The 27,579-nt window shown below is 46.5% G+C and overlaps 1 pseudogene; it reads left to right on the top strand.

The window, feature by feature from the left end:
• The first annotated feature begins 1,309 nt into the window (after window positions 1-1,309).
• LOC119379620 (uncharacterized) overlaps window positions 1,310-27,579 on the top strand; it is an 84,941-nt pseudogene continuing 58,671 nt past the window's right edge.

Genomic DNA, 27,579 nt, shown 5'->3' with positions numbered 1-27,579 from the left:
CCGACCAATTTGCTGGTTTCTGTCTAGCTTTTTCAGACGGCTCGTTTATGTCCCGAAAGACAAGGCGTAATCTCGGTAGCTTTCACAGGTTCTCATTGTTTAAACTTTAGCCGTCGCGGGAACAGAATGTGAAGCGCCGATGTTAACAATGCTGGATTTGTGAAGTGCGGTACAGCTCCTAGAACGTGCCTTTCTAAGAAGTTTTGGAAGTTGCGCCTCTACGATTGGAGAAAAGGAGAAGCGACCGCACCACGAAGTCAACAAAATATGGCAGATATATTTAGAGAAAAAATCCATTGTACAGAAATTGGTCGAGGCAAAAATTAAAGGTTAAAGTGAACGCTGGGTGACAGAGATTCACGAAAACAAAGGAGGCCGCATCTAGAATATTTTGGAGCCACATAAAGGCGCTCGGTAGGAAGTCTGTCACAATGCAACAATATATTAAAGATGAAGGAGCAAATCAATTGGAAGGGTACGAAGCGCTAGGTTACACCCGAAATGTAACAGCCGATTAGTTTAAAAAGAGCGTCCAAGGGATTTCCCCGGTAAGTGTGGCGCAGATAGCAACCGAGGAAGAGCTAGTACTGGAGAATTTCAACTGTGAAAAGTCCGAAGGAAAAATTCCAAAGCGCACTGCCGCGGGTTTAGATAGGATTCCCATTAGCCTCATTAGCGGCATAACACTAAATAAGCACGGCTTATATTTTAGATTTTTCGGGGTTTTTTTAGTTGCCGCGCTCCCCAGTGGCGTCGCATTGGCGCTCTTTCTTCACAATCATCCATCAGAAAAAGAAAATGGCCTCCGCGTCGCCTGTGCCTTCTTCCTCCGGTTGCTCGCCAATTGGCTCGCCGCACAGGGTATTCAAGAAGCTTGAGTACCAAAAGCTGTCCAAACAAACCAAGCAAGTGGTCTGCAACGTGTACGCCCAAGTGAGACTGACGCAACCGCCACTCTCCGTCACTTCCCTGTTTCGTTCGGTTAGCCAGCTTACCGGCGTGAGCGAGCGTACTGTTGCACGGCTCAAGGCGTGTGTTTTAAAGGGTACCTTGACGTCCCCGAAGCGTAAAGGCCAAACCCCATATGCGCGAAAATGCACGCGACAGCGACGAGTGATGCTATGAGCGACGTGTCGCGCGGTCGATTTCGCGCGATCGCTCGGCTTTTCAGACTTGGAATCCGTCGTTCGTCGCCCGGAAGTGCTGCGCTCAAGCAGCCAATAGCAAAACACCGGAACAAGATGCATCAGTGACGTATTGGTGATCGCTGCCACTTTCTTATCGACGCGCATCAACAACGTTCATCAACATGGCCAACAGCGACGAGGGCAACGTTGACGTTGTTGAACGCGAACGTGCGTTACGGGACCTCAGGGACGGGAACTACAAGTCCCGCGCCGTCGTTGACGCGGCTTGGCGGCGCGCAGCAGCAGTGATGGGATCGAACAAAAAATGCGGCAACACAATGATAAACATTTTATGTATCATTATGCAGCAAAACGTGTTTTACATTGCATACCGCTGACGACGGGCCACTTTTGGTACGGGTAAACGCCCTCATGCCAGCAACAGTGGAGAGCGCTCGCCGAAGCCGTCGCGTGAATAGGGTTTGCCCATCCAAGCGACCGCTTGCGCGAAGACCATCTACGTCGTGGCTCTCGTCGCTGTCTTGTGCATTTTCGCGTATACGGGGTTTGGCCTTAAAAGGCTTCGTTTCGCCTTAAAAGGCTTCGTTTCGCCGCTGAATCACCAGCAAAAGTGACTTGAAAGGCGAGAGTGCAGCGGTACGATAGTTTTACCCTGTCTGCTCTTCGCCGGAGAGTACATCAGTACTACATTCGCAACGAGGCGCCAACGGCAGAAAAGATCCTCAGTGAGGTAATCGGCGACAACGACATGGGGATACCGAAGCCGCTGAGTGTCAAAACGATGCGCAGGCTTCTGAATGACATTTGATTTGAATTTTGGAAGCGAAAACATAACTGCGCTGCTGGACAGGGACGACATCATAGTGTGGTGGCGGAAATATCTGCGGACTATTCGAGAAATGCGAAAGGAGAAACGGTACGTACAGTTACTGCTTCGATTTGTTGGACAGAGATATAAATGTCAACGATGTCAATTAAACACAAATGCTGCATGTAAAAATTCAGAGTTGAAAGAGTAGGAAGAGGAAATAACGATGGAAGGTTCTCGTACCGCTAAATGTTTAATTTTTACTTAAACAAAGTCATCTTTGCATTTGATGACAGATAGTTTTAAAACAACAGGTAGACCGTCTTGAAGCAGCAGGTTACCCGAAGCATGTGCTTATTTCCGTAGCGGTATCAGTTTTAAAAAAGATAAAGGAAAACAGAAAGGATAGCGAAGAAGAAACAACAGAAAGATGGGGAAAGACAACCGTCATACCTTACATCCACCGGTTAGCGCATAACTTGAAGAAAGGAAAGCACGCCGATGTAGAAGTTGTATTTTCTGCGCCTAAAAAATTGTCCGCAATGTGTTCAAAAGTGAACGAAACAGAAAGACAGCCACAGTCCTGTCCCATAAAGCATGTTAACCAGTTTGTAAACTGTATTGAGGGTGTTGTCTATTCAATCCCACGGTCCTGCGGAAGTTAATATATAGGGCAAACAGGCAGATGCCTTAATGAGCGACTGAAGGAACATAACTACAATGTAATTAGAGCAATTAGCGGCCACCTAGGCCTCCATTGCAGAGATTGTGGATGCAGACCAATCTTTCCCAAAACAAAAGTTGTAGCAAGAAACAAAGATTGTAGAACTAGGGAAATCATCGAGCTGCAGAGATAGAACGTGTTAAGAATAACTGTGTGAGCATGCCATCTCTAAACCTGTCAATGAAGGAAATAGATTTTTTGAACCGAAGGTGATATGTACAGCACGTGCTTGTGGCGCTCAGTGATGAAGCACGTCGGTGAGATAGGGGCACCAGTGCACCATGTTTGTTTTTCTTTCTATTTGACTGTTAAGGTATATATATGTGCCCGCATGTCAAAATAAAACCAGTTGTAAGTCAGCGCCGTTGTCGTGCCTTCTTCGTCTAGTGTCCTGTCTCAATTTTGCGCTGTTTTTTTCCAAAGTTTAATTCACCCGTCCTCATACATGTTGCCGTTCATCTTGATTAGTATTTTTCATAGCTTGCTTCTGCATCTGTGGCTCTTATCTGTATTTTGCCTGTTATTCTGGTTAGGCAAGCGAAGGCACAAGTACGTATCGACGCGTTCTAATGAAGTATGGATAGCTCTGAATGAAGCTATTTTGTTATTCATGTGAGTAGGTACCTTCTGCGAACATTTTTTTTTATTTTTGTATTTTCCAGTACCACCGAAAAACTGCAAATATCTGCCTGCCCAGTAGAATGATACTAGATGCACATCATTTTTATGCACATCATTATAGCACGAAAGTGTTTTATGCCGGGGTCCACCACGGCTCCGCTGACGTATTTCCGTCACGGATATGACGTTGTAAAATATAAAGACTAACAGTGGACAAAGAAAAAGTTCCGTCACCGGGAATCGAACTCACGACCGCTCGTTCCGCAGCGCGCAGGGCAAAACGATTCGGCCACGGACGGCACGCTCTTCGCAATGCTAACGGCGAGCTATTTATATACACCATTTGCGGGTGGCTGTACTCAGAGATTTGTGTTAGTGTGTCTTCGTTATCACTAGCGAGATGGCGCGACGGGCTCGAAGAGCGTAGAAGAGCGCGCTTGAAAGGTCGTCGCTGTTGCGACGAGCGCCCGCGTCCACAGGGCGTGGTCGCCTGTACTCAGCGATCTGTGTTACAGCGTTTTCGTTATCACTGGCGAGATGGCGCGACGGGTCGAAGAGCGTAGAAGAGCGCTCTCGAAAGGTCGTCGCCGCTGCTACGAGCGACCGCGTCTACAGGGTGTGGTCGCTTGTGCGGGCGCTTATCTCGTGATCGCGGTACGTCTCGCGTTGAGAGCACGAAGGTCGGTTGGCTCACTGCAGCGGCTGCTTTTGCGAAAGGAGCGCGGTGCTCACGCAGAAATAAGTTACAGATGTGACAGTTAGTTCGCTCTCATCCTGTGTATGTTCGTTCCGTGCGTCCTTTCTGCTTGAGCAGCGTGTTGCAAGTTTCGAGTTGCTTGCCGTTACTCGCGTGACATTACAATTTGTTGCTGTAGCATTCATTCCATCGCCCTTGGGGCGAAAGAATGCGTAACAAACGCTCAACTACGTCTGTGAAGACACGTTTCACTTTCGTGTTATATTGATTCCTATTACAGAGGGATCATCCATGTTTTTTATGTATGTACCCACCCCTTATGTAATACCCCTTCAATGGGGTCTTTAAAGAATAAAAATGAAATGAATGAAATAAAGTTATTCTGTCTCAATTGACCCCTCTCGTCAAAAACAGAAACCTGGCACATTTTTTCCTTGCTTTCGCAGGGCTATATGCTACCTTGACGAGACTTGGGTGAATGCTCGGCACACCAAGGAAAAGGTCTGGGAGGACGCCACTGTGTCGCCACGTGAGGACGCCTTCCGCAAGGGTCTCACAACTGGGCTTCGCGCACCAAGCGGCAAAGGTGGTCGGCTCATTGTCCTCCATGCTGGAAGCGAAAACGGCTTCGTGGACGGGGCATCTCTCGTTTTCCGGGCGAAAAAGAGTGTTACCACTGACTACCACAGTGAAATGGATGGCCCACGCTTTGAGAGATGGTTCAAAGAACAACATTTACCAAACATTGAGCCACGGAGCGTAATTGTCATGGACAGTGCTCCATACCATAGCATTAAGCTTGAAAAGTTGCCCTCGACGTCGTCGCGCAAGGACGAGATTCAGTCTTGGTTGACTCAAAAATACATCCCGTGGTCTAATGACCAGTTGAAGCCCGAGCTCATTCAGCTGGTTAACCAAAACGAGCACCGTTTTTCTGGATACCCAATTGATGCCCTGGCCAAGGTTGCTGGCCATGACATTGTTCGGCTTGCTCCTTACGATTGTGAATTCAACCCTATTGAAATGGTATGGAGCCAGGTCAAGGGGTATATTGCAGCCAACAACAGGTCGTTCACTCTTGCTAGAGTCTAAGAACATCTGGACGAAGCCATTGCCCTTGTGGCCCCAGAAACTGGGCGAAGCGGAGGCCTGGGAGCAGGATGGTGCAATCGAAAGCACGCTCGACAGCATTATAATTACTCAGGAATCTGACTCCAGCAGCTGCAGTGACAGTAGTGACAGTGAATTGAGTGGTATAGAGGAACTCTGGTGAAGCCGGTGTGCGCTGGCTCATGTGATGCTGATTGTTTGTGAGATGCTATGTATTCCTCTTTGATGCCCAACAGCTTGGAAGTGTGCTCTGTCATTCTAAAAAAACAGGGCGTGCAAAGAAGGACACAGGAAGGAAGTCAAGACACCACAAACGGCGACTAACAAGTGACGATGTGCACTATTCGCTTACGTGATTCTCGTTGCATGCAGCACCAAGCAGTCATTTAGTATGTTTGTTGTCAGCCTGTGAATTAGTATTTTGATTGTCAGTTGTGGGTGGCACTTGTACTTCACAAATAAAGCGGCAGCTGAGTAGTGCAAGCAGTGCTGAGTGATGCATCACATATCTTTTCACCCGGAAGAAATGTTAGCAAAATTTTGATTACAACCCAAGAGACCGTAAACAGCCTTTGCAAATAGCTGTTACGGGTGGATGAACTGACAAGACTGGATGAATTATAGCTCAAGAGCTGCGAGATTGAAGTGAATTTCAGAAATTCATTGTCTCATCATTTATAACTGTTTCACTCATCTGGCAAAAATTACCACCATCAGTTACACTACGTACGTGGATAATAATTAGTATCCACTTGCTCATGTTTTGTTTGTCTCTTCGATTGCACATGTTAATTGCTTAAGTAAATGAACACGTGCAAGGAAAGAATATTGATGCGCACACACATAAAAACACGGACTCAGGAGACTCGGACAAGCGCTCGTCCGAGTCTCCTGAGTCCGTGTTTTTATGTGTGTGCGCATCAATATTCTTTCCTTGCAAGTATGAACCAACTCGCCCAGCAGCAAGTTTTATTGAAATGGACACGTTGAGCACAAATGCTTTTTCAAGTGCGTTTTTACAGAGCCAACTGATGAAGTCTTAAGGGAATACGCGCAGTAATGTGCGCGTATTCATGAAGTTTTTACTGAACGTTGTAGTCAGGAACATCAAATAAGTGCTCACGGAGTCATAAATGTTTCGTTGAATATACACGGCTGTCTGGCTTTGATAGATTAAGTTCGCTTGAAAGAAGGGGACACAGTATTAAAGGTTTATTCCTGTGACTGCTGTGCGTGTGTGTGTGTGTGTGTGTGTGCATTACTAAGCGACTTTTAAATTTTATCCAGCTGATTATGCAGGAAATATATAACAAAACACCTTGTTTTAGCTGCTGCGATTTTTCACGTGGCACTTTATTCCTCCTGACAAATACTCGCCGTGTCCAGATTTAAAACTGTCTGCAACGGGCCGTGGTAGCCCTGTGTGTTCAAGGGGTTTCCTCGCTGGTTCAGGGATAGTGTGTGTGAATACCAGCCACAGCCACAAAAATTGAAATTGTAATGTGGAGGGAAGAGGGATGGTGTAATTACCAGGCTGAGTATGGTTCAGAATGTTGGCGTTGGACGAAGTTAGCTAATGAATTGTGCTTTACGATGTGAGGAACCAATTATTGCTGGCGAAATGGTAGGTGACCATTTATTTTCTAACTTTAGAACCAGCGCTAACTGCGTAGATGTTCAGAAAGCATGACATTTGACAGACGTGCAGGGGTTTACACGCCTTCTTGTTCTAAGTAACTAACCTAACAAGTGCAACATACGATTGCTATACTGAGGCGTACATAACCGGCGCCATGCAGTATCGTGAGAAATGACCGCATGCCCGTAAGGTTTTATTGAAGGAGACGGAAACGGGCAGCAGTTGGGATTGAGCACATGATGCGTGGGTTCTGCAGCGGCGCGAGGTTGCCGCTATACGTTTTCTGAGCCGCGGAGTGTGTGGGCAGTGGGCCACCGATGCCTTTTGATGCCGGCGTAACTCAACGCGATCCAAACTGAATTTCACTACGCGCCGCAGGATGTGCGAGCTGCTCTTCGGTAGACCGCGCCCGCGCCATGTAAGCACGCTACACGCGTCAGTTTTCAGCTCTAGATGAGTTTACATATCAGTGCATGGCCTAAAAACTGCAGCATTGAAAATATTCACGTGATTTCTGCACGACACAGAATGGTACAGACAAATTAAGCGTAGGGAACGAAACGCCAATATGCCTGCACGCTCGGTACTCATGGTTCAACGCAATCAACCAAGGAGCACATGCGAAGAAATGAACTGCAGGAAATACGCATCTGTCACGCCGAAACTGAAACCGAAACAACTTCATCGAAGACTACTTTGGCGCAGTAACACAGAGTAGTTAGCTTCGCCCCCGTAGCTTTCCCTTCATTGCCACAGAAAGTTGTCCCCGAGTATTCTAAATATACGGCTGGTAGTGTAGGCAATATGTCAACAAAGAGCGTTAAGCGAAAAGTCAGAGAGGCGGAGAGGATTTACTGGACGGCAGCTATGGAGAAAAAACCGGCTTTGAGTAACTACCGAAAGGGCAAAAATGAAATAAGGAGGAAGGCATTTTACGATAATTCAAGGGGAAGCGCTTTACTGTTTGAAGCGAGATCGAGTTGCCTTAGAACGGCTAGTTATAAAGCGAGATTCAGTAAAGAAGAACAATGGACATGATGCAGGGAAGATAAGAAAACGGCGGAGCATGTTCAGATTGAATGTGGATATATCCACCCAGGTGTACGTTTGGGCACGAGCCTACGTGAAGCCTTGGGTTTTAGGGAGAACAATGGAAAACTGAACACACCCGCGATTGAAATAAGTAATACATGGTTAGAGTATCGGTGGCAGAAAATTAGAGGGAAAGGACAAAAATAAATATTGGAATAAAATGAGGACAGTAAAGGGCAGAGAACTGGGCTGACAATTCACGTTTTTTTTTTCCTGTAGTAAGATATATTTTATCGGAGTAGAGGCATTAGGTCATGTAAAAAAAATGACAACGAAACAGATTTTTTCGTCGAGCCTTGTGGCACACTTGTACCGCCCCGTTATAAAGGTGAGACGCTCATAGCATCCATCCATCCCTGAACGCTGGGTGTGTACTCATTCATAAAAAGCCTCTTGGGGTGGCTCCATTCCCGATAGCTCGGAGCTGGAGTCGCTCTCTCCAGTTTATCCTTCACCCAGTTGGATAACGATGGGCTGAATGTAATCACTTTCAGGTGTGTCAAGTCTGAACTTTTCTTCAAAGTCCTTTACGTGCCTAATATTGTTCTTCCAGTCTTCCGCTGTAACATTGCTGATTTGTCCCTTAACATGTTTTCGACCACGTGCAGCTTGAAGTCTCTGCAGTGGCGTAAATCATGGGCGCGGGGGGAGGGGACGCTCCTCACAAGTGTCCCCACCTTCCAAAGAGCAGGAACAGAATGCAAAAGTGGAAATAGCTTCTTTCTGTTTGAAAATGCGCTGTACACAATAATTCGATGTTTCACAGCGTAAGGAACGAGGACGACATTGGAATACACACAGAGTGCTGAACTTACAATAGATATATTTTCGAGCGTACAGCAATATATATGCGCTCTTTCCCAGGAAAGAAATAGAGGAAATTAAGCATATAAAAAATTCCAGACAGAAATCGTAGAAGCCCAACAAATTTTGAAACGTGAGATAAAGTGCAGGAGTCCAGCCTCGCCTGCTCTTTCGAGCAACCAAAGTGAATTTCTCGCGATCGTAAAATATGTGATATTGATGATGGGTTGTTGTTTCGTGTGACTGCAATTTTTTTGTACGCCAGGCCTGCAATTGTCACATGACTAAAATCACGTAACAACACGTAACAACTAGTCACATGACTAAAAATCACGTAACATCCCGTAATTAGTCACGCTTCTAAAATCCCGTGCAATCACGTAACTATTGAGGGCACATGTTTCCGGCAAAAACTTCGGAACAAACGGATGGCGCGGGGCAATCTCAGCGTGTCTGCACTGGACTCTAATAAATGTGGTGCTTTCTCTCTCACGTGATTAAAATCGCATCACGTAACTACTAGCGACGCGACATTTCCCCTTCAGAACCACGTAACAAATGCGTAGTGTGGGGAACCGACCGAAACCTGAGAAGAATAGAATATTCAAGCCTACATATATCCTAGTACTACTAGCAAAAACTTTGCACCTGTAGCAAAAGGTTGGTATTACTAGCAAGAACTTTGCACCTCTTTAGCAGAAGCTTGGTATTACTAGCAAAACCTTAGAAGAAGCTAGGTCGAACACTATCTCCGCCCTCGGTTCCAGCCTTGCGCAACTAGTACAAGCTGCCCACATTTTCATTTATAAATGTTTAAAATGGCGCATCTTACTGCGGTACGTTGAAGTCGGCTGCGAGTGCGTTTGAAAGGCTGCTGAATCACAGGATTTTTGTTTTGTAACTGGCAGCACCAGTCCCTGGACTTCCCCAAAGCTTTGATCCACACACGTCATATCACACGGACCTATCCGATGCAGCGCACAGTGCTGTATGATGTTGAAGGAAGAAGGCATGCTGGTCTTTTTCTGTTCACGTAGGACGATATATATGAGAACACACGAATAAAAATCCCAGTTTCACCGCAAGGGCGATGCAGGGAGTGCGATAGCAACAAATGAAGTAAGACTGGCAGCTAACTCTTCTAGATCCAGTCTCGCGTAACTCTACAAAATGGTGCTGTAACAGAACACAGCCACTCCATGTAGGAAAGGGGATTTCGCGCTGTCTCTCCGCGTTGAGAGCGCAGCATGAAGAAGGGTATACGAGCCGTCCGCTGATGCCTATCGAGATAGCGATTTTTACTTCTTTGAAGTTAGGGCGAAATAATTGCACTGCTGCTGTGGAAAAACAACAAATAATGTTTCCTATTATTTGTTTGGCATAATTCTCTGTTGGTTTCATTAGTGGTCTCTTTACAAAGAAAAGTACTCCTCGAACAATTCCCTTTCGCTTGTTAAGACTACGACAGACACTTGCGTTAGCCCTAAAGTAAAAAGCAACTGCAAAAACGTCTAACTTTGTCATTTAAATACTATGCCTCGCTTTTCTAAGCTTAGTTCCTTTCCTTTACGTTGCTGAATCGTAGGACATAACGAAATCATGAGAAAAGAGAAATAGGTTGCCACCGCAATACGCGTACGAAACATCGAAAGAGCTTGTTTCACCATAACTTGATCGGGCGTTCTGTTCCTTAGGACGTTTATAAAAATGAAGTTCAATAAGGTTGAGAGCTAGGCTAGTTGGTGACTGATCATTATACCCATATGGTTAAGTAGCGCACTTTAGACGGGAACAAACTGAATAGGAAGGACAGTAGCGAGTGTCGTGTCCTTCCTATTCCTTTTGGCCCTGTCTAAAGTGGGGTACTTAACCATATACACTCTAAGGCAAAAGTACCCGAAAGAGGAGTAACGGAGCCCAATAGGCGCGCGATAAACGGATCGACCGTCGTCGGAGCAAGCGGAGAGGGATGCGTGCCGTGTGCAAACCAGTTAGTCTGCAAAGGGATGAACCGTGCGGAAGATGCAGGCCGTGTGCATGGATACGTTCCGTGTGCAAACCGTTGTCAAGGGAACTAACCGTCCTCCTCGCTCGGGTCAGTCTTCCTACTTGTGTTCAAGCTGGCGTGTTGCCGCTTGTGTCGCACTCGGAGAGTTCGCCGATCTAGGAACTACGGCTCGGTGCCTTTGATATACACGTATGCGTGGATGAGTGTGTCGTGCTGCTTTTACGTTTCGCCGCACCCATGAAATCTGGAGCTGCTCTCGACACGTCGCGACGCCGCGCTGTATATCTCCCGCGTAGTCACGGCACTGCGTCGCCACCGGCTGGGAATGGCGGCCGAGAAGACAGTAGGCCTATCGGATCCATGACTTCAATCTGACTCGGGGCACAAGTCGGCGCTGGATTCTTTCACAAGTAAGTGGTCGCGCTTTATTCTGCCGTACCTATCACGTGCGCGAAACTGATCGCGATTATCAGTAACGGACTCGATCGTGTTGTATATCGCGCGCACGAAATGTACCGCGAGGGCCGGCTTGAGCGTGAGCTCGCCTGTGCTTTGTGACCGCCTGGATATTGGCCGCCATTGTTGTCGCCTGGCCGGATGTTCGCTCACCGATGATTCACCGTGGTGATGAGCTGCGATCTCGCGATATTAGCAATATTAGGCAGAGGCCTCGCCGCTGTTTTGCGACTCGTCCAAAACGCTGTGCGGTAGCAACGAGCTCGATTGTATGCTGCGCGGCTTGAAATGCACCGGCATGGGTTGGCGGGTGCTTCAGCTAGCCGACTTTAGCTGCGCTTCGGAACTCTGCGGAAATTAGTCGCCATTACCTTTGGCTTCCTCGACGCTCGCTCGCAAGCAGTTCACCGCCGTTCGTGGCGTCGACCCCGCTTTCGCTCACTGTACTGGTGCTCGCTCGAGGAATTTGGTGGGAATTGAACACCGTTACCGTCGGCTTCCCCTTCGCTCGCTCGCTAGCAACCTGGCACCGTTCGTGGCGTCGACCCCGCTTTCGCTCGCTGTTCTGCTCGAGTTTCGCTGGCGGCTGCGGCGGCTGACGGGCTTGCCCGAGCTGTACGACGCCACTCGCAAAGAAGTCGCCGGCTCGTTGGGGCACGGTGGTTGGCGGCGCCTCGGCGTGATGGCTGCGGCTGCCGCACTTGAAGTGTTTGTTGCGCTGTGTGACTTGAAATGCGTGTTTGATAACGTATGACATCACGGTGAAATTATTTACATGCCATATTTTAGAGGTGTGTTTTTATTTCACCTTCCACGTATTTGCCATGTACGTGCGTATTCATACCCTCTGTGACGTGTCGCAGACTATTTGCAATATTTTTGTGCTTCGAAGGGGTGAATTTATTTGCGTGCTATGTTTAAACGTGTTTTAGTTGACCTTGCACGTATTTGCACAGTGCGTGCGTCTTCACCCTCGCTGTCACGTGAATAAATATTTGCAATATTTTTGTGCTTTGCAGGATGCAGCCGTTGCCCACAACGAGCAGAATGCTGTGTGCCCTGGCGCGTACAACGCCTGCCATCTATCGCTTCCGTTGGAGCAGCTTCACAGAAAGGAGTGTACGAGATAGAACAACGCGGCTGGACCTGTATTGGACATTTTGTGGTGAATTCAATGAAAGAAAGCAGAAACTTCTTATGTATAAAAAAATAAAACGTTTCATTGTCTCACTTTTGTCTTTCGTTGTGGCATTGAATGCGAAAGCAGTGACACATGCTTGACTAAATATTCTTTTGGGTGTTCTTTTCCGCGGCATTTGTTGCTCACCGCGGAAAGAAACACGCGAAAAAAGTATTAAGTCTTGCGGAGAGTAACTGTAGAAAATCATCCCTGGGATAAAAAGTTCATCTGAATGGAGCGTTTGAGTGGACCGACCGTTGGTCCGGCGAGGTGCAACTGCGAGGACTAACGGTTGCCCGGTAAGGTGTAAATGTGAGGACTAAATGTTAGTCCATTGAGGTGATCAGTGGGGACTAACAGTTGCCCGGTAAGGTGTAAATGTGACGACTAAATGTTAGTCCATTGTGGGGACTAACTGTTAGACCCGGTGACGTTAGTCCTTAAAGGAATTAATGGTTGTGGCAGCCCCATTAGTCTCCAAAGGGACGAACCACACACCCTTTTAACACCCTTTTTGCCTTAGAGTGTAGGTATAATGGCGTTTATAGAAGAATAAAGTAGGAATTACAAATGTAGATATGAGCGCTCTGATACGCGTGGAGTGCTTAAACGTGCACTAAAAAAGTCATAAAATGAAGAGAAAAAGAAACGGCCGCTCGAAATTACAGTCAAAAACCGAGACCGAAACGAAAACTCTGGATGCTATGAGCGTCCCCTTTATAACGGGGCGGTGACATGTCTGCCACCAGGCTCGAAGAAAAAAAAAGAAAAAAAAAGTTCCTTGTTTCATGTTGACCTAATACCTTATCTACATTGATTACATCTATGTTATTATACCAAAAAAATATAAATTCACGGTCCATCTCTCTGCCTCTTAAGGCAGAATGACCTCATTTTCCCCCATTATTTATTTTTGTACTTTATCTCTACATTTCTGCCACCAATACTCTAACCGTCTCTTACTTATTTCTATCGCAGACGTGTTCTGCTTTCCACTGTTGTCCCTAAAACCCAAGGCTTCATGTAGACTCGTGCCCACAACTATACCTGGGTGAATATCGCCACATTCAATCAGTACATGCTCCATCGTTTCCTTAGTTCCCCGCAGCATGTACATTGTTCTTCTTCGTTACTGAATCTCGCTTTATAACTACGCGTTCTAAGGCAGCCCGACCTTGCTTCAAACAGTAAAGCGCTTCCCCTTCAATTATCATAAAACCTTTCCCTCCTTATTTCGTTTTTCCCTTTCGCTGGTTACTCAGAGCCGGCTTCTTTTCCATCGCTGTCATCCAATAAGTCACCTCCGCCTCTCTGACCTTCCACTTAATGCTCCTTGTTGCCATATCGCCCGCACTGCTAGCCGTATATTTACTGGTGAGCATCCTAGTTCTTTTTCTCCACTGTGTGTCAACGCTTTTTCTATACAAATACCTGAAAACCTTCTCTGCCCATCTACTCTCCTTCTGTTTCCTCAGCATCTCTTCGAATCTCATTTTGCTCTGAGCTTCCCTCACTTCAAAGCCTGTCCATCCTATATCACCCTTTACAGCCTCATTTGTCGTCTTCCCGTGAGCGGCCAACGCGAGGCGTCCCACCGTCCTTTGATTTACATCCAGTCCTGATTGTACTTCTGACTTCATGCACACCATTGAGTTCCCAAATGTAAGCCCCGGGACCATTACACCCTTCCACAGCCCTCGAAGCACCTCGTACCTATTGTATCCCCATAAAGCTCTGTGCTTCATAATTGCAGCATTCCTCTTTCCCTTTGCTATCGATGCTTTCTATTGTACCTCCATATATCTATCCCCCTCATTTACCCATACTCCGAGGTACTTGTACTCGCTTACCCTCGTTTTCTTTTGTTTTGTTTCTGCACTCTGTTTTGTTTCTGCGGCGACATCTCGTGGGAAGCTGTAGAACTAAGTAACGGGCTAAAAAAAAGCTGGAGCTCCGACGCCAGGAATCCAACCGACGACGACGCGGTGATGTCGCGCTTCGAACGTGAACGATTAACTTAGTCGGCCACGGACGACGCCTTGTCGCCTGCGGTAAGCAAGAGTTTATCAATATACCACAAGCATTTGAAGGACCACGTTTATAAAAAACGCATTAGGGAACAATGTTATGCCAATTGCGAAAAGTTGAGAATGGCTTCAATCGAAAGCTGAGTGTCAGGACTACATACGACGTACTGACAATTAAAATAACTTGCTTAGTTTTACCACAGTGGGCGTTTTTGTCTCGAAAAACAGGCCACATTTCTCGCCGTTTTCACAGACTCCCATTGTACACTCTTTCAGTGCTCTGGGAACAAAATTGAAGCTTACTGCAACATGATCGCTGCAGTCCTCTCGTGCGTTTAGGTTCCCAGAAGCGCTCTGTGGTCTGCGTTTTTCAACATTCACCCTCTACGCTTATTTTTCAGGAAAAACTCGCTAGTTCCATTGAAAACGTGCTAGCTTCGCGCCGCGGCTGCCAGGGGCGCTGGCTTTACGTGCCCACAAAAGCTGGATATGGCCGTCAGTAAGCGCTTTCAAAAGATAGATAGACAGATACCATCAAAGTCGGAGAAGTTCGCTAATAAATTCTTTGCCTTTGAAACGCCCAAGAAAGAACTTACAGTGCCATTTTCAAGCCATCGAAGTAAAACCGTACGTAATTTTGCCGGAATACTGTTGCACACTTTAATTAGCTGGCCTAGATTTATCCCCGCGTCGTTCATGGTGAGAGTGCCTCAGTTGTCATCGTTGCCTTTTTCATCGTCTGTATTTTCCTTCTTTTGGTGGCACACCGGCAATACCAGTATCATCTGCCACGTTTTTTGCAGTCGGGACTACAGCAAAAGCGTCGCGCAGGCGCCAATGCGCCGCGCTTCCGCGGCACGACGGGAGGTCGTTTGGACGAGAACCATCAGGAGAGCGCCAAGCAATGGGCTAGAGAGGCTGGAAAGCTATGGGAGCACAGCTTTCGCCTTCGCCGCAGGGTCTATCGGCGGCGTCGCTGGCATCACGAGAAAAGAGCATGACCGATGCAAAGTACTGAGCTTGGTCGGTTCAGTTAGCGTTCCTCTTCAGGGTGCACTCGACATTATGTCCATGCTGCTGAACGGAATCATGCTGCTTAAATTGAACGCTTCCGCGGTTGCCGTTCGTAGATGCGGCGCTGGCGTTCTGCGCAACTGCGAGGAGGTTTTGACGTCACCGCTATGCGCACACCGTGTTAGATGCACATCTATGTATTGTGCGGGTTCTAGCAAGATCACTGCTGCTGTACACATTAAGCTTTCATTTCCAAGTCAGTGGAAGATCACATAGTGGCAGAAAACCATTTGTTCCTCGCCGCACGAAAAGCATGGCGGCTCCCCACGAGCTGGCGAGCGCCGCGGTGCGGAGTGGGCCACCTCTGAAATGACGCTCTCTCCGTGCGACGGTCGGGGAGAAACCTGCCGGCGCGCAATATCGGAGGCCTTGGTACCAAAATTGGCATAAGAGGACATGAGTGTACGACGAACGCGATTAACAGGTTATTACATGAATAACGTCACATGCCTCTCGCGTATCTCACGAAACCTTTTTTCTCAGTAAAGTGTCGCGCATGCCTGCGTACCATGGACCGTGGAATGCGGGTGTCCGCAACAAGTGATTACAGTCTATCTTAACCAAGAACGGTTATGTAGAGTTTGGAAATCTTAGCGCGATAGTGTTTAGAGCCCGCGTCGCAGAAAATCCGGTGCCGGAATAGGTGGTGCTGTCGGTGAACGACCAATCACGATGTACGCAAAGAAGAAAAATCGTGGTTCGAGTCGGAATCGAACGCATGCAACCTCCGTGGCAGTCAAGTATTTGAATATTCTACCACAGGAGCCACGCGCGTGTTTGAAACTGCTTCGAAAAAGTCCCTGTCAAGGCGTCTTTTCAGAACGTCATTTTAGATTTCTGTGTTGGTTATCCGCTTTTATAATATTGTAAAAAGCATTGTATATGGATTACTATGACTGGCAAGTTATTGAAGTGTTTCTCGAACCTGGCGGAATACTCCGACGAACGCCGCTAATGATGTACACTTATAAAACTGACTTACTTGCTCTAACGTGGGTGCCGTCGTCACGTCGGGCAATAAGCTAGCCTTTAGGCGCCAATGGGCCTGGTGAGTCATGCACACAACTACTGCACTTACTCAAAGACGTCGCTATAACTCGTAAGACTTGGCCCAAAGACACAAAATGCAGCATAGGCAGCTACTCGCTGACTGCTTCATGTGAAATCAATTTCTGCGATGCGTGGCAGATGCCGGAATTTTTTTTGCCTTCTAAGGAATCGATAGTAAAAGAATTACTGAAAATTCTTTTGCGGCCAACTACGATTATCTCCTCCTTGGTGTTCAGCACATCACACACGATAAATTAAACCATGTGTCACGCTATTTTACCACCAGTTACGACTGTACTGAGGCTTGGTGGCTGGACGGAAGCCAGTGGATATGCAGCGTTTTTCAACCCTCTGTAGAGGCAGGTGAAAGAACGTGAGACGATGCGGTAAGAAAATGGAAACGAAAAGGAAGGAAATAACCAGAGCAGAGCTTCCTGTATTCCTCCAATCGCACTGCGACAAATCCACTTGGCTCAGGCACCGTAGGTGCGCGCCGTGTAATTAAGGCTGAATGGCCGGTGGCTGATTGCGCGAATTGTGGGAGACGCGTTCGGATTTTGCGCGCCGGACGCGAGAAAGGGGCGCCATGACGGATACCGTAATGCAGTGCCCGAGTATACAACCGCTGCCTTCTTCGTTTCTTGGTTTAATGCTTTTCCCCGCAAAGCTGGTAAACATGTAACAGCAAGCAACACTGGGCTGTTGCTGCTTCAAAATCTCATGAAACCTTTTTCTCAGTAAAGTGTCGCGCATGCCCGCGCGTACCATGGGCCGTGGAATACAACCGCTGCCTAACGTTAACCTTCTTCGTTTCTTGGTTTACTGCTTGTCCCCGCAAAGCTGGCAAACATGTATGTCCTCGAAAGTGCGCTCTATTCGGACCTTAGATACAGACGGAGTCCCACTGGCGGTCGAGCAGTCTGCTGCGGGCCGCGTCAGAGCCTCCTAGCGGTAACTACTGGGTTTGAGATACAAGCGCTATGTATGCGTCGTCGCCAGTCGATATATTATCGCTCTGTCGGCATGCAGATTTCATCACGGGCGATGGCGAACGATATCTGTCTTTTCTTTTCCCGCTTGGCGTGCTGCGTGTGTAACGCGCTGATAATGCCAAAACAAAGCCCAAAATTTAATCATTGATAAATATGCACGGTAAGAGCCCTTCAGCTCAAGGTATGTTTAGATCATTGGAAGGTGGGCAATGGTCTTTTATGCAACTTACAGCCCACGTGAAAATTTTAGGGAATTTGCGAGGCTAACGGAGTAGAGTGTAGCTCTCTCTCTCTCTCTCTCTCTCTCTCTCTCTATATATATATATATATATATATATATATATATATATATATATATATATATATATATATATATATATATATATATATATATATATATATATATATATATATATATATATATATGAGAGGAAGTCACAGTGAAAAACATATTTATTCTGAGCTGTCGGCCGGTCCGCGGCCGAAAGCTCAGAATATATGTTGTTATTGTTATGACTGTGACTTCCTCTCGTATATTTTAACTGATAGCCAGGAATATTCTTCTGAATCTATATATATATATATATATATATATATGAGGAGACACAACTAAGAGGTTATCTTAATTTTATTTGCCAACGGTTTCGACCGGTCAGGGCTATGCCAACATCCCAAATCGTAGTGGTCACTCTTAGTTGATGGAAAGAAAGGAAGAAAATAATAAATAATTCAAGTTGACAGTGGTGACGTGTAGTGTGTCAAACAGTTCCTCTAAGCTCATTCGCTAGAGCAAGCAAAGAAGAGAATGGGGAAACAAGCGCCGTTTCGGCGGAGTGGACCAGGTGCCGTAGATACGAGCGGGAAAAAAATATTTTTCTGCCTTTATATATATATATATATATATATATATATATATATATATATATATATATATATATATATATATATATATATATATATATATATATATATATATATATATATATATATATATATATGGGCCATTCCATGCCAAATCACCCAGCGTTTTTCCGACCATCACAAATATGGCTGAAAACATTTCCACGCTTTTCTTCAAGTTCAAAACTCGTTCTGCTCGTTTATTTCTGTTGCCAAAAATTTTCCCGCCTGTTTGTGAGAGTCTGTAGTTTTGCGCCGACTGAGCTAAAGGGCATCAAATAACAATTTTTTTCAAAAAGCGTTTACAGGATGCACTCAATAAAATGGTATTTCCGGCAAGCTAATGAAGTGATGTAACTGTAAAAATAATGACTCATTGATGTATATCAATTCTTCGAGGGCTTTTCGCACGAGCAAGGTTGAATAAAACTGCAAAGTTTGATATTTTTTCCAGGAATAAGGCAAACTCAAAGGGTAGAAATTAATTATATACTGGAAGCCTGTTCGATATACTACAAAAGAAAAATAATTTAGTTGCTGAAGGTGCAGCAAATCGTCTGAAAAAAAAAATTGCGAATCTCACTTTTTTTGATAAAAGCTCTCAATTCATCGTCAAAAACCTTGGCTTGGTGCTCGGACTAAAAATATGCACTATACTTCATTTGAAAGCTCTGTGTATTAGCTCAACATAGACAAAGTTACAAAACGGTATTATTTTTTTAACTTGAGAAATATTTTTTTGAAGTTTTGTATCTCCACCAGCTTTTCGCCGACGTAACTCAAGCGGCATGAAGCACTCGCAAAGACAATCTTCAGCCCATGCCCACTGACCTGGGACGCAGACATCAAGCATGGTGTTGTCTATAAAGCAACCCCATTTCCTTTTCCATTACTTTATAGACAGCACCATGCTTGACGTCTGCATCCCAGGTCAGTGGGCATGGGCTGAAGATTGCCTTTGCGAGTGCTTCATACCGCTTGAGTTACGTCGGCGAAAAGCTGGTGGAGATACAAAATTTCAAAAAAATATTTCTCATGTTAAAAAAATAATACCCTTTTGTAACTTTGTCTATGTTCAGCTAATACAAAGAGCGTTCAAATGAAGTATAGTGCATATTTGTAGTCCGACCACCAAGGCAAGGTTTTTGACGATCAATTGAGAGCTTTTCTCAAAAAAGTGAGAGTCGCAATTTTTTTTTCAGACGATTTGCTGCACCTTCAGCAAATAAATTATTTTTCTTTTGTAGTATATCGAACAGGCTTCCAGTATATAATTAATTTCTACCCTTTGAGTTTGCCTTATTCCTGGAAAAAGATATCAAACTTTGCAGCTTTATTCAACTTTGCTCGTGCGAAAAGCCCTCGAAGAATCGATATACATCAATGAGTCATTATTTTTGCAGTTACATCACTTCATTAGCTTGCCGGAAATACCAGTTTATCGAGTGCATCTTGTAAACACCCTTTGAAAAAAATTGTTATTTGATGCCCTTTAGCTCAATCGGCGCAAAACTACAGACTCTCTCAAACAGGCGGGAAAGTTTTTGGCAACAGAAATTAACGAGCAGAATGAGTTTTGAACTTCAAGAAAAACGTGGAAAGTTTTTTCAGCTATATTTGTGATGGTCGGGAAAATGCTGGGTGATTTGGCATGGAATGACCCATATATATAATCGGAATAAGTGCAATATTCATTAAGAAATATTACTTGCGAAATTCCAAATGTGCTGCTAACATTCATACTTTTTGTCATGTTAATTTACCGTCAGCAAACGTAATAAATTATTTCGTAGAAAAGCAAATATTGATTTTGTTTTTAAGCATTTACAAATGAAATCACCCCTGACAATGTTTCCTTTAAGTTCTTTTATTCGGGTCCGGAAGATTCTTGCGCACCCGAATAAATCTATCTATCTATCTATCTATCTATCTATCTATCTATCTATCTATCTATCTATCTATCTATCTATCTATCTATCTATCTATCAGCACTCATGCGCCTCAACAAGCAGCCATACGTTTTTGTAAGCGTGCTGTTTAGCACAATCATTTAATTCAAATACTACCTTCGAATTCAACCAAGCCTGCCAAGCTGATTTAACGTTTCACCCCTTAGCGGCTGCATATGGGCTTTACGCGCTTGCTAAACGCGGCCTATCGCAAAGCGCTACAGGAAATCTACTGGCATGCATGCACTGACAAGTGAGATCGGTAAAAAAGAAGCCCAACATCTCGCTAAAACGGCGCAATTCCCGGCGTCGTATCTCGTCTTATTCGCCACCGAGCGGCGCCATCTTGGCGTCGTTTCAAAGCTCACAGTTCCCCCTTTCCGCCCCCGCCCTTCTCGCCTACGTTCACCGCAGAAAAAGGGCAAAAAAACTCGGAGTGCTTTCTCACAAACCTTGCAATGGACGCGGCGCTCCTATTGGTGGAGCGCGCGACACCGTTGAGAGCCGCTTTTCTATTGGTTGATGCCACGCGACGGCCGTTGTGTTTACGAGCGGAGTGCTCGCTGCTTCATGGCTTCATCACTCCGCGGCACGTGAATCGCCGCTGCTCAAAAGGTGGCGCGTGTATGGGGGGCAATGCGCAAGTCTCTCTTAGTTTCATACGCAGGAAAACGGGGGACGGTATCGCATGCATCGGGTGAGCCAGTGATTAGATTGGGGCGTACCGACTGGGTTGTCGGCACGTCGTGTCATCACTTGCCGGGACCCTAAGAAAGCGACAGCGATCTAAACCGTAGCGCTTTATCACGAAAACGCTTACTACTTATCAGATGACCGGCTTTATTTCGGAGACGATCGGGAGACGCTTGCAATGGCGCCGCTCCGCTGACACCCGAGCTCCGTTGCGCGCGTTCTTGGTCCTTTCAAACAGACGTTAGCGGAACAGCGTTCTCGTTTCAGTTAATAATGTCAGAAAATGCGTCTGCGGTATAGTTCGGCGTGACGTCGCATCAGCTTCGGACTGCCGTGAAGGCGTCGGCTCTGCGGCGCGGGTGCGGTTTATCGTACAACAAATCTTTAGGCACTAGTATTTCACAGGGGTGTTCGCAAAGCTGCATCAAACTAATACACCACTATTTAGGCCGCCTGACGACACGTTCCGCGGCCGCAAAATTAGCGATACAGTCCGACATGCCCAATGTTTACATGCAGTCTGGTGCACTTGCGTTCTAGAGGGCTGCACAAAAGCGTCTGCGTTAAATGATAAAGGGTAATAAACTTCCAAAATCACGCCAAATTAAGAACTAGAGGCCAAAAAGATTGCCTCCTGGCAAGGACACCAATTATTACTGTCCTGGCACACTTTATCATAGGGTGAACTGCAACCAAAACTTTGCTGTCCATTTTCTCATAAGAGTGTTTTGTGCCCGCCACTTCGCTTTTGGAAAGCATAGCACAACTATGGGTAGACCGATTTTTATGCTGTCTGCTTTATCGTAATCCATAGACTGTGCTGTACTTCAACACAGTCTTGGACGTTTTGTTTATGTTTTCATTTTTTTCTTATTTCATAATTACTGCATGGCACGATCAGCTGAGACGCAGGCATTTGCATGTAATGTTTAGCAGAAAATATTAGGGCTGCAAAAAAATCAGAAAAGTAAGTACAAACACTATGTGAGCGAAGAAAACTACATTTGTCTTTTTAAGAGGATTTGTAGTGTGTGTGCCAAATTTTGCCAAGCTAGGCCAAGAAAGTAAAAAAGTTACAAACGATTCCCGCGTCCCCCCTAAATAAAAACGTCGTAGTCGTTTTCACACATGCATGGGTACTTTTGGCTATTTTTGCTTCTCTTGGCTAAAGTTGCCAACTCTATGGCCAGCCTTTCCCATTTTTGGTTATTTTTTGTCTGTTGCACCGGTCAAACCTGTCACTGCACGCCCCAAATCACATAATGTACCCACTCTCGTTGCCATCAGTACAAATGTTCCACAAATTGTGTGCGTACTCGGTTCAAGCACGCATGCACATCACTAGGCATTCATTGTGCAGTAGAGAGTATAAGCTCGTCCTTTAGTTGAGAAGTTTCTCACAAACCAGATATACTGCAAGTGTGCAGAACGACGTCGTACAAACGCCCTGCTTGATGCGGCTTGTCAGCAATGTCCTTTATTGAGCGGGTGAACCATAGATATGGCTTCCCTTAGCGTACTGTGCCTAATATCCTTGAAGGCCATCTCCGGCGATCTTGCGATACCAACGAATCTCAATGAAATTCACTGGGTACGTGGACGTTTTCGTCATTGATACCAAATTACAGGCATACACAGATTGTTTACAAATTAATTTTGTTTATTCCCTCCAGTCGCCCACCTCTCTTCCCGCAATTATTGACAACATTGTGCGCGTGGACATCATTTCGCGCAAGCGACAAAAGCGGTGATAAGGAAGTGCCACTACAGCGTGTGCTCGTCAGCTATCGCGTGTGTTTCGCCAGCGCTTCGTTGGCTGGGCGGGCGGCTTTCAGTTGCACGTGAGAGGGCGTGCGATGGGTGGCATGAGTAAAGTCCCTTGATCTTGGGAAAGTACCGCCATTCAGTGTACTCGCCGCCGCGCGCTCGTCCTCCTCTTCCCTCCTCGCCCCTTTCGCGTCCTCCCGTTCTCCGCCGCTTTTCCGCGCCGACGATTGTCTCCTTCGCCGTTGCCCTTGGAGACGTGTGGATCTTGCGTTTTGCTGGTATTTTTCTTTTTCGCTCGCGCCATTTTACGCCGGGGCTCTGCGTAGCAAACGTTGCGCGCGCTGTGTTTTCTGTGCTTTCTGTGGGCGCTATGCCGTGCTGTTGCGCCTATAACTGCCACAATGAGAGTGCAAACGATTATGCACTTTTTACCATTCCCCATGGTAAGCGTGAGGCTGGCGCAAGAAGCAGTGGCTGCAAAACATCGACCAAAGAAACTTTGTTCCGACAAAACAGCGTTCTTTGCGAGGTAAGGCGCCTGTCCTATTGCTCGTATCAAAGCATCGCCGAATGCTACATTTTAAATATCGTTCCGGCCTGCTCATCAACGTCTTTTTTTCGTAGGCTATTTGCGCGTTGCTTAAAAATGGGGTTGTCCTCAATATGCTGAATATTCAGCTGAGTCCATCACCTCTCACGGCGGCAACTCTCATTTCAGTCTAAAGTGCACAGCTATAGGATGTGCTTTCCGCTGTGAACGATTACGCGCGATGATACAGCTTCTCGATCGCGCTTGTTGTGATTGTTAGATTCCGTTTATTGTGAATGTTTGGTGTAAAAACACAAACGAATGGACGAATAGAGATGACACTTACTGGCGCTGGTTCCCAATTGAGGTTTTTTTTTTTGGGGGGGGGGGGATTCACGCACAGAAATTGTGACACAAATGCGATCAGTCACAAGAACAAAAGAAACACACAAGCACAACGCACAACAAATAACATTCTGATAGCGAAAGTAAGCCGTTATCTAGCAGCAGGCGACCGAAATGGCTCGTCTTGGTCACGCCTGCATTATCACGTCTTCCGTTCACTAATAAAAAACGAGATTATCTCTTATACCGGTGTCACACGGGTAGTTTTGATTGCGATCAGAATCAGTCCGGATCGGATTTCTTGATCGCGATCAACAATCATCGCTGCTATTCGGTCCAAACTTATCCGGATCAAGTTTGGCGCAAACGTCAGTCAAATTGCAATCTGGGAGCCAGATATCGATGAGCAGATCGCGATTAAAAGGGCCCCTGTAACACCGGTATTGCTTTGTCGTCTTCTACATGACGACTCACTTTAGTGATCAGTTTTTTTTTTCCCGAGCCGTGTTTCTGCTTTCCTATTTTCCTTGCTCGGATTTGCATTTGTGACATTACTAATATGCGTGTTTTCCCAAATAAACCTCAGGTACAATTCAGAGCTTATCCGTGTGGCCTCTACTCGCGCGCTCGTTTCTTTTTCCGCGCTGTAACGTTCTTGCAGGATACGTTGTCTGTTTTACTGAAAATTGGAACAGCGGCTTGTAAAGGCGTTATTCTTCCAGCTTACTTTGATATGCGCTTCAGCCGCACAAATGCAACGAATGCAGGCCCTGAAAGAATGAAATGAATAACAGAATGAAATGAGAGAATGTAGGCCCACGGTATTGTATACATGAGCAGCGCCAGCTAGCTAACACTGCTTTTTTTTTCAGTTCGTTAGTTTGCTTTTGAATTTGGATGCCACGCACGCATAACCGGGAGACGATCATAATTTGGTTTTCTCGCGGAGACGACGTGCAGGGGGTGTTCTAGTGATCGCGCTCGCTTGCTGTCGATATCGGCTTCGAGGCAGAGGCTGAAAATTCTCGCTCTGATAGCAAATGCTTTAAAATCACCCTTCTGCTGTTTTTCGGAGAGCTTCTTTCTGTTCATGTAACACGAGCTAAAATCATCGCACCGATGTGTTTTAACATTCGTGCGGAATGTCTCCGCTCACAGCTAAACCGAGTGCTAGTTTCTTTGACACGAACGCCAAAATACTATTCTGAAAAATCTTTCTCCGGCGCTTCTGGTACTGCGGTAGATGAGTTGCTGTTGGCGCCGCTTGATCGTGCTGACACTGCGCAAGCGTCTTGTTCAGTTTGGAGACCACCGCGCAAGTCTAATTTCACGTCACATAACACATGGATGGACAATGTATTATCCACGATGTCGTTTCAAGATGCGACGCTGTAAGTACCTGAGTTGCACATGCGCGCACAGGAAAGAGACAAAAAATCCAGACACAGGCGGACATCACGCAAGCTAAGTTATTTCAGATGTAAGTGTAAAGCATGTTATCATGTGGCAGAAAAAAAACGTCTGCATGATGGAACGCTGCATAAAGCTCTTTTTAAATTAGCATGGCCCATTTACACGGCTTTCGAAAGAAACTATTATTTTATTGAACGTTCATTTCAGTGTTCTCGATCTTCTTATCACCATTTTTCAAAGTTTTCTACAGCACCGGTGCGCGAAAGTGGCCCGACATTACGCGCCTCCGTTGATTTCTACGGCGCGCCCGCGGGAGCGCCGGCGAAAAATGGTGCCGTGCGCAGCGCGCGCCGGCGGCGTGCGAGGAGAATCGAGGAGGAAGCTCGCGCGCGGAGGAGAGTGTCGTTACTTTCCTAGATCAAGGGGCTTTAGGCATGAGGTGTTGCGTTGTGGGCCGCACACGATTATTCATATATTTACCAGAACAGTCGCTAAACGATCGCAGCTAACGATTTCATTTCAAGCGTGCCGGCTTACAGCACGGAAAGCGCGGTAATACCATGGCGTTTTACGAGAGCACATGAGCGAACTTTACCGTCAAGAAACGCTTTCCATAATGTATACCGCGTCGACCGTGACCGGGTCTATCCGTATACGGTAAGCTGCGCATAGTGAGAAAGGCGTAAGTACTCGTAGGCCATAGCCCACCGGGCAGGGCCTGAAGGGAAAACCAAGATATTACGAAAAACAACGGCTTTCCTTCTTTCTCGTCAACACGTGGTCATGCACGGTGTCAGGAGCCGACGCCACGTGTGCGGAATTTATTGCTGATACCTTACGCTATTCGGCGGCATCATCGGCCAAAAAAAGAGATGTCGCCTTCTACTTGGCGCAAACCAGCTACTGGGGTTTCGCCTCTGCAGCGTGTTTCCGTCGCGGGCCGATGTCGTCAAACAGTGCCGCCTGCGCTGCAGACCCACGCAGTGTGGTCTGAGTCTTGACCGGAAGCGGCGCCTTCCCGGAGTTCAAAAACAAGACCGCGGCGGCCGTGGCCCAGACCCCACACAATAAGGGAGGCATGCGCAACTGCCCGCGTGGCGCCATCACAGCCGACACGACTACTCGCAATGCATTCAAACACAGCGGGAGGTGTACAGCACAAGTTCCCGCTCCGAAATCCGACCCCTCTCGGCATTCCGCGACCTCTCGGTTCGCCCCTTGGTGCGAAACCGCTTTCGCCCTGAGCACTCAACGCAAAAATCAAACCTCAGCGGCCGCAGTCATCGAGCTAAACAGGCACTGCCCTCTCCCCTGAAAAGCGTAAACACATCGGCATCCTTAGAGCGCACAGCCATATGCGGCCTTACGGGAAGTTTTGGCGAGACCTGGTGTCGTCGATAGCTTCGCGATGGCATGTCTGGGGACTCATCCCGATGGCACGTCTGGGGACTATGGGTTCGTCATCAGTTTTAAATGTATGGGCTGGCTCCGCGCCACACTCTTTGTAGCTTCGTAAATTTTTATTACTGATGAAAAGAAGAAAGGTGAACGCACTATAGTAATTTCTGCTTTAATGCCGGCGCAACCAAGACGCGGACATGTATCACCCAGTAACTCGATTAATCAGTGCAGTTGTGAAGCAGGAACGAACTCTGGTGATGTCTTCGTGCAGATACTTATTCTCTCTGCACGCGTCAAGTGCAACCAAGCACTGCTAGCGCATGCAACAAATTTTGTTCATCTTGTTCGGCGCACTTCAGTGATCCATTCATGTCGTCTGCTTTTTTGGTGTCATCTGTTTGGGAATCAGTAGAATTACTGGTGGAATCAACCCCTCCGTGTTTACAGTGCTGTTATGGCAGTTAACAATAGAGCAACAGTCACCAACCCCCGTCGGGGTGACATCGCAGAACTAGAAGCGTTTCACGTGCAGCGCGATCGAGCTTCACAAGTGCGTGGGAACCAAAAGGAGTGGAGGGGCTGTGCCCAGCGGATTAGCTTCGCTTTCTCAGTTAGGGGAATGACAAGCGCTGGCGGAGAAACTTGAGCGCTTCTCCCTTAATGAGGGGCGCTGCGACGCTGCTGTAATTTGAGGGTGATAGGTACATGGAGGCACAGGAAAAAGCCTCGGCAGCAAAGTGAAAGAGGAATGCTGCAACGATGAAGCCCAGAGCGTTATAGGGATACAATAGATACGAGGTGCTTCGAGGTCTGTGGAAAGGTGTAATGGTTCCGGGGCTTACATTTGGGAACTCTGGTGTGCACGAGGTGCAATCAGGAATGGATGAGGCGCAATCAGGAATGGATGTAAATCAAAGGACTGTGGAACGCCTCACGCCGGGCGCTCACGGAAAGACCACAAATGAGGCTGTAAAGGGCGATATGGTATGGGCAGGTTTTGAGGTGAGGGAAGCTCACAGCAAAATAAGGTTCGAAGAGAGGCTAAGGAATATGAAAGATAGTAGGTAGGCAGAGAAGGTGTTCCGGTATTTGTATAGGAAGAACGTTGACACACAATGCAGAAAAAGAAATAGGAGGCTCTCCAGTAAATAT

The sequence above is a fragment of the Rhipicephalus sanguineus genome, chromosome 1, assembly GCF_013339695.2.
Source record: "Rhipicephalus sanguineus isolate Rsan-2018 chromosome 1, BIME_Rsan_1.4, whole genome shotgun sequence".
Lineage (NCBI taxonomy): Eukaryota > Metazoa > Arthropoda > Arachnida > Ixodida > Ixodidae > Rhipicephalus > Rhipicephalus sanguineus.
Note: the sequence above shows the minus strand (reverse complement) of the source record. Positions and strands in the feature narration are given on the sequence as shown.